A 7,627-nucleotide genomic window follows, 5' to 3' on the forward strand; every position below is an offset into this window, starting at 1 on the left:
AAGGCCGCGGGGCCAGATGGATTACCAGGACGTGTACTCCGAGCATGCGCTGACCAAATGGCAAGTGTCTTCATTGACATTTTCAACCTTGCCCTGTTTGAGTCTGTAATACCAACATGTTTCAAGCAGACCACCATAGTCCCTGTGCCCAAGAACACTAAGGTAACCTGCCTAAACGACTACCGACCAGTAGCACTCACATCTGTAGCCATGAAATGCTTTGAAAGGCTGGTCATGGCTCACATCAACACCATTATCCCAGAAACCCTAGACCCACTCCAGTTTGCATACCGCACAAACAGCTCCCCAGATGATGCAATCTCTATTGCACTCCACACTGCCCTTTCACACCTGGACAAAATTAACACCTATGTGAGAATGCTTTTCATTGACTACAGCTCAGTGTTCAACACCATAGTGCTCTTAAAGCTCATCACTAAGCTAAGGACCCTGGGACTAAACACCTCCCTCTGCAACTGTATCCTGGACTTCCTGACGGGCCGCCCCCAGGTAGTAAGGGTAGGTAACAACACATCTGCCACGCTGATCCTCAACACAGGGCCCCTCAGGGGTGCGTGCTCAGTCCCCTCCTGTACTCCCTGTTCGCTCGTGACTGCACGGCCAGGCACGACTCCAACACCATCATTAAGTTTGCTGACGGGCCTCCCGAGTGGGGCAGTGGTCTAAGGCACAGCATCGCAGTGCTAGCTGTGCCACTAGAGATTCTGGGTTTGAGTCCAGGCTCTGTCGCAGCCGGCCGCAACCGGGAGACCCATGGAGCGGTGCACAACTGACCCAGCGTCGTCCGGGTTAGGGGAGGGTTTGGCCGGCACGGATGCCCTTGTCCCATCGCGCAACAGCGACTCCTGTGGCGGGCCGGGCACAGTGCACGCTGACACGGTCGCCAGGGGCACAGTGTTTCCTCTGACACATTGGTGCGGCTGGCTTCCGGGTTAAGTGGGCATTGTGTCAAGAAGCAGGGCAGATTGGTTGGGTTGTGTTTCGGGGGACTCACGGCTCTCGAACTTCACTTCTCCCGAGTCCGTATGATAGTTTCAGTGATGAGACAAGATCGTAACTACCAATTGGATATCACAAAATTGGGGAGAAAAGGGGGTAAAAGTAAGAAAAAAATGTTTAAATTTTTTTTTTGCTGATGACACAACAGTGGTAGGCCTGATCACCGACAACGACGAGGCAGCCTATAGGGAGATGGTTAGAGACCTGACTGTGTGGTGCAAGGACAACAACCTCTCCCTCAACGTGATCAAGACAAAGGAGATGATTGTGGACTACAGGAAAAGGAGGACAGAGCACACCCCCATTCTCATCGACGGGGCTGTGGTGGAGCAGGTTGAGAGCTTCAAGTTCCTTGGCGTCCACATCACCAACAAACTAACATGGTCCAAGCACACCAAGACAGTCGTGAAAAGGGCACGACAAAGCCTATTCCCCCTGAGGAGACTGAAAAGATTTGACATGGGTCCTCAGATCCTCAAAAGGTTCTTCAGCTGCACCATCAAGAGCATCCTGACGGGTTGCATCACTGCCTGGTGTGGCAACTGCTCGGCATCCTTCTTGGGGGCATGGACTCTACAATGTGTCCATATACACCCAAACCGGTGCACCTGGCACCTACTACCATACCCCGTTCAAAAGCACTTCAATCTTTTGTCTTGCCCAGTCACCCTCTGAATGGCACACATACACAATCCATGTCTCAAGGCTTCTTTAACCCATCTCCTCCCCTTCATCTATACACTGATTGGAGTGGATTTAACAGGTGACATCAATAAGGGATCATAGCTTTCACCTGGTCAGTCTGTGTCATGGAAAGAGCAAGTGTTTGTATTTTTTTTAATTTAACTAGGCAAGCCAGTTAAGAACAAATTATTATTCACAACGACGACCGACTCTAGCCAAACCCGGACAACGCTGGGCCAATTGTGCGCCACCCAATCACAGCCAGATGTGATACAGCCTGGATTCGAACCAGGTACTATAGCTACACCTCATGCACTGAGATGCAGCGCCTTAGACTGCTGTGTCACTCGCCACTTTAGACCACTGTGCTCTCAGTGTACTCAGGAAAAGCATAGCAGTGTTCTTAAACGTTCACTTACAATATCTACTGGATCTACTTCCTGATAACAGTACCAATCACAGAGGGGCTGAACTCCTTCCCAAAACAGTCCAATCTCTTGCCATGTCATTACCTGGGTCGTTCTGCAAATAGAGTACATTTTGCAGACATTTAAAGTAGAAATTGTGCACCGATATTGAATTTAAAAGCCCGTTATAGTAAACGAAGTGCCTTAAATATAGAGCACACAGAAAATTCTATCAATCTTAATTTGTCCCTTGTCATGTTTTTCCAACTTGATTTTAACCCACTTAACCAACATTTCACCATCATTGTAAATGCCTAGTTATGTTATTGCCTCAACAAAGTCATTTCTGAAGATTATTTATTTCACGTGATTCATTTACGTCTGTCCCACATTAAGGTCAACCCTGTTACGTGAACTGAACTCGTTTTTAATATGGTGAAATTATTATTTTAAATGATTTCTGGAAGAAACATCTGAAACATCTGAATCAGTGTATAAGCAGGTGAGCTGGTTCTAGTCTTTGGCCATTTTCTGGTGTTTTGTGATGGAAAACTGAGCATGTCAAGCATTACATGTCAACGCTGTTAACCCATAGATAGTCTTGCATTCAGTCAGTAGTTGTGTTCTATAACCTGTTAGTTCATATGCCTTGACACCGTGATATATAGACCTAAAGGCAGAGACAATAAGAAGACACAGTGGCAGAATAAATTCAACCACACCTTTGTCTCATCATTTCGTCCCGTGTGGCTCAGTTGGTAGAGCATGGTGTTTGCAACGCCAGGGTTGTGGGTTTGATTCCCACGGGGGACCAGTACGTGGAAAAAATGTATAAAATGTATGTATTCACAACTGTAAGTCGCTCTGGATAAGAGCGTCTGCTAAATGACTAAAAATGTAAAATCACAAAACCGGAGAGCAACATCTGTCAGGTGAAGTCCACAAATCATTTTACATGTAACAAACAGTTACATGACCTACAGCACGGTCAAGCAAGTTCATGTTTACGCCATTTTTGGACAACTAAACTATTGATTTAGAACCACGGAGAGTTACCGCAAGTTGCAAAGAAAACAGTCGCTGCCTCCACTATTCCAGCACCATTTGAACATCTAATCACCTAATGCTTAGTCTAATACAGCGACAACTAAAATATACCAAAAAACGATTTAGTCCAATCAACGTAAACTAAATATGATGTGACTGTCCATCGTGAAGATTTCTGTGTGTGTGTGTGTGTGTGTCTGTGTGTGTGTGTGTGTGTGTGTGTGTGTGTGTGTGTGTCTGTGTCTGCGTCTGCGTCTGTGTCTGTGTCTGTGTCCGTGTCTGTGTGCGTGTGTGTGCGTGTGTGTGCGTGCTTGCAAGTAGAAAAAAAACATAAACTCACCCTTAAGTTCTTGAGAACCCTTGTAGAGAAACGCCAGCAATGACATCGTCCTCTTTCATGTTGCCTAAACAGTCTATGACTCTGTCATACAGTACACACTTTTAGTTTTTGTTGTCCTAGGCTACCTGGCTAAAAAGCTTGCTCACTAGGCTAACTTTCATTCATGGGCAACATTAGCTAGTTAACATTAGCCTTCTACATGCAGCTACATGTTGAACATCCATCCTCTCAGGCCAGGAGCACAATGTATGAATTAATGGTTGGATCAGAATTGCCATTATAATCATTGGCCAGCATGGAGAATTAAGTAAAACCACAAGTCCAAATCCCCATCTCCAACCATGGCTAATTTAGGAATGGGACAATTGTAGCCACCAGAGGAGAACAACAAAACAAGATGTAACAATTAAATGTTTTTCTGTCAATTACATTTCTGGATGCTGGTAATGTGATTGGTTTGAAGCCAAATCCAAACTGGCTTCATTTGACAATTGCTTTTGGGTGTACCAGGACCATTCATAGCGGAGCTCACACAGTTTAGCTCAACGTTGATTGGCTATTATTTTATTCTTTTTTTATCAAGGGAGGCCAAATGCTTGCTGGCTTCCCATGCGTTCAGTGCTACAGCGGCAACAATATCATACTCATTTTGACTGGACAACATCAGATAGTTGGAAGGAAATTGAAGGAAATTTATGAAACACAGAGATGAAAAATACATTATTTTGTATGTTTTTCTAGTTGTACATTTTTTTTTTTGCATCCACGAATACAAGCCACTGCATTCAATTGCCCTTCCCTGTTGTACACAACAAGCTCCCATTCCCCCTGTCAGAAGGGAATGTACGGCCGATTTAAGATTAAAACCTCAACTGTTACGGTCAACCTTGTTCTTTTAATGGCACTTCCTAGTCTTATTTATTTAATGTTTTACTGGGGTGTGCCTAATGAACATAAACCTGATTCCGATCAAACAAATTGAGTAAAACATTGAGATGATTGTGAAGTTAAATTATAAAGTAGAGGCTATTTTCATCAGGTCTTCAGTCATCCCAGATATAACAGCTGCTGTAGAGGTCAATGCTATTTGTAAACGCAGGGGAATTAACAATAAATAAACTCTCCTGTAGGTGAGGTCCTTGGGACTGAATTAAAACAGTCCTTAAAAGTGTTACATGGGACAGACAACAATATCAGCAATTTTTTATTTAACTAGGCAAGTGAGATAAGAACAAATTATTATTTACAATGACGGCCTACCCCAGCCAAACCCTAACCCAGACGACACTGGGCCAATTGTGAGCCACCCTACGGGACTCCCAATCACAGCAAGTTGTGATACAGCCAGGAATTGAACCAGGGTCTGTAGTGACACCTCTAGCACTGAGATGCTGTGCCTTATCCCGCTGCGCCACTCAGGAGCCCCAAATGCAATGACACAATATATTTATTTTAGTTTTCAGCGTGACAAGAATCTCCATAGGCCTATGCAATTTCCATACATTTTCAGCTCTTAACAGCTGTCCTACAAGACAAACTTCAAAGGTTATAGATTAAATTATATTTTGCTTTGGTATACTTCTTGTAACTCTGCCATCGACTGTATGGGATCAAATTGGAGATTCAAGAACAGCTCAGCAGCTGTGGTTTGATACCATCTCTATGACGATGGGTCATAAAACAATCCTAAACAACTTTAGGCTGCATGTATTTCTGACACCCAGTTTCAGAAGATGGCGATTGGCCGCGGAGAAGGTCACAGACCGGGTTGACTACTTTTTATATGTATGACATTAATATTACATTTGGCCCTCCATTGACATCATGCTGAAAAGTGAAAACCTCATAACCTATACCAGCCATCCTCAACAGGCAGACTGCGATCCGCATCCACACCCAGAACGGGGTCATTATGGACCACAGGTCCCGACCCCAAAAAATTATAGCATATATTTATTCGTTTTTTTAAGGAACTCAGTCAGGCTTTCAACTTACCCTTGAAGTTTTTCATTGTAGAATGCACAAGCTGCAATTTCGAAATTTGCAGTTTTCCTCTTGTTGTGTCAGTAATAGAAAGGTATTTATGACAGTTGATTAAAGAGAGATATTTATGACAGTTGATCAGTCAGCTAACGTTTTTAAGCCCAACGCAGGTAATGATTTTGTTGTTGAGTCTCTCAGGTATCACATGAAAACACATAAGACATGGCTAAATGTTGGGGGGGGGGGGGGGGGGGGGGGGCATTTGTACGACTGGACCTTCTCAAATAATATTTGAGTACCCCTGACCTATACTGTGGAACACACAGAGATCCGATACAGACCAGCACATTATTTTGACCTTATTAGTCCATCATGAGGTCCTCACGTTGCCTTTATTGGCCACTGTAATAAATTTAGAGCAAAATATGGGTCCTGGAAAATAAGATCTGAGTAAACCGAGCCCAGCTCAGTTGTTTTGTGGATCCATGCCACAGCTTGTGACATTTCATTTCCAGATTTAGATTTTTACTGGCTGTGACATTTTAATGGATGAAATCATGTAAAAAAAATGCTGACATGAGCCAAGGCGTTGGGGTGTCTCAGGCAAACTCCTGTCTGTGGTGATGAAACTACATTGCACGCACAGACTAGGGGCTCGATTCAATCCATAGACCAGAAGATCTGCATTGTAGCACGGCTGACATCTAAAGTAACATTTCCTACTGATCTGACATATGCAGCGTTTACCGTGAATTCAGTCTCCGGAAACATTGCCTTTAAATGTCAATGGCGCTACAATGCAGATCTTCCACGCTACGGATTGAATGGAGCCCTGAGTCACACCCTTAAAATGTATTGGATCAAGAGTTCCATTCCGAATCCTCCCGGCCATGCCAAAATACGTCAAATATGTACAATGCCAGTTTTATTATGCCAGTTTACTAATGCCAGTTATTAATAGTATATCAGGGGTATGCAACTTCTGTTCTGGACAGCCATCCACATGGTGTTCAAACTTTTATTCCACCTCAGCATTAACACAACGCCTTCAGCTAAATCAACTGATCATGATCTTCAATTTATCCCGTAATTACTTGAAATCAGGTTCAGTACATTAGTGCTGTAGTGGAAGAAATACAAATCAGTTCATTCAGGAAGTAAACTGTGCACAATGATTTTTTTTAATGAGAAATAAAAGTTCACTTCCTGAAATGACTTTGAAATGATTTGAAATGACCCCAGCACTGATCTCAGTACAGTGCTCAGTACATTGTGAGAAGACCCACGGCTGTAAAGTCAGTTGAGGTCTTTGTGGCCAAATAAACAGTTTTCTAGTATGTCAAGGGGTACATATTCCTCTGACACTGATCTAATGTCAGTTTTATTATTCAATCCCCCTCCATACGTATTTGGACAGTAAAGCTACATATTTATATTTAGCTTCTATACTCCAGCATTTTAGATTTTAAATAGAATGTTTCACATTAGGCGACAGTAGAGAATGTGACACATATCTGTTTTACTGTTTAGAAATGAAAGCACTTCATGTTTTGGTCCTTATAAACCAATGTATAGGGAGGGCCCTTATGATTTATATTATTCATCAGTATTAAATAAGAGGCTTATAAATGTGTGAATAATTAGCTTGATAACATTTATAAATGTGCAATTAATGATAAATAAATGATGGATAAACTATTTACTAATTAATTATAAATGCGTTATTAGTACAATGTGGTATTTGAAAGTGCTATACAGAACATTGAAATACTGTGCTGGCCATAAGAATTCTAACCCTAAAGCCAAATAGCTATAATCCTGCTGGACCGTTTTAGACAACTGAAATGTGATACAAATAATAGTGCCTACAGCATCTTCAAAATATCATATTCTAGATTAATAAATACACATTTGATTCAACAGTTTAATGAGCGATTATGGAAAGCCAAATACAAAATGACTCAAACAAAAAATTGAAAATATAAAGTTGTTCATAAGGAATAAAACCACAAAACTTTTACTAAATATTCTCAGATTAGATTTTATGAAAACTATTTTAGTGATATTGGGGCAACATGGACTGACTCCATTACAGTACTTGAGGGGCCTTGGTTGTAATATTTTAATCAATTTGATAAATAAACAA

The sequence above is a fragment of the Salmo trutta genome, chromosome 21, assembly GCF_901001165.1.
Source record: "Salmo trutta chromosome 21, fSalTru1.1, whole genome shotgun sequence".
Taxonomy (NCBI): domain Eukaryota; kingdom Metazoa; phylum Chordata; class Actinopteri; order Salmoniformes; family Salmonidae; genus Salmo; species Salmo trutta.